Source organism: Seriola lalandi, unplaced genomic scaffold, assembly GCF_002814215.2.
Source record: "Seriola lalandi dorsalis isolate HSWRI2012SDOR001 ecotype SW California unplaced genomic scaffold, Sedor1 jcf7180002051929, whole genome shotgun sequence".
NCBI lineage: Eukaryota > Metazoa > Chordata > Actinopteri > Carangiformes > Carangidae > Seriola > Seriola lalandi.
This window is the reverse complement of record NW_019522482.1, coordinates 1-1,080: the sequence shown is the minus strand read 5'-3', so window position 1 is coordinate 1,080 and position 1,080 is coordinate 1.

Genomic DNA, 1,080 nt, shown 5'->3' with positions numbered 1-1,080 from the left:
ATATATATATATCTCACCACATGTAGAGGCCTGGTCATGTGAGGAAGAGCTTGAACTTGTTAAATTGCAAAGTCTTGAATTCTTTCATTATCAAACAGCATGAAGGAACTGAGCGGGTAAAACCAGGAAACAACAAATCTTCATCTCTGCAAAGACCAGAAGTGAGAAAACGTGTGAGCGACGCCCTGCACCTGTTTTATTTAAAATATCTATTAAATACACATGATCTGAAATTAACGGTGGAGTCTTATAATTACAATCATAATTATTTGTTTAATAACAGTTTTTGGACATTTTCTATTAGATAAATCCATTAATTTATTTTCTGTAACATTAATGAAATACAAGACTTTTATGCAAAGTTACACATAAAAACTCTAATTATGATTAATATGATCTTAAATTAACATTATTGTTGCACTGAGCCTGATTACCAGTTTCACAACAGTATTTTGACATTTTTAAAAAAAGGTTAATCAAATGTTTTATGGATGGTTTATTATTTTATTACATAAATACAATAAATAAAAATGATCAATAAATCTCTCAGTGACTCTCAGGCAGGAGCTGCAGCCACATTTCATATTTCATCAGATATTTCAGCGCCCACAGTTCAGTTATGTTTACCAGTAAATCATCAGTTTTGATTTCTCTGAAGTAAACTTTCGGAAGTAGTGACGACACCCTGCACATCCGCTGACAGGTATATGTTCAAAAACTGCACAGATCATTAAACGATTGTAATGGATCAGAAGGATCCTGCAATTAAAACCCTTAACTTGTGTTGTAGAGGCTGATGTTTCAATATTGATCTGTGCTAATTATCAGTTTTCATATTACATCAACCTACTTTTTTTTTAAACTAAGATGCTGATGTAACAGGTGCACGTGTTTCCATTATCAGACTCAATAATAAATATACAGATTTTTCAACCAGTAACACAGAAAAGAATTAAAGTTGATTATCAGTCTAAAGTTTTCTTACGGTTTACATCAGCAAACGTTGTTCCAGACCAGGTCAGGACACAGAGACACAGCAGAGGAAGACGCTCCATAGTTCTCGATGTCGTCTAAACACTG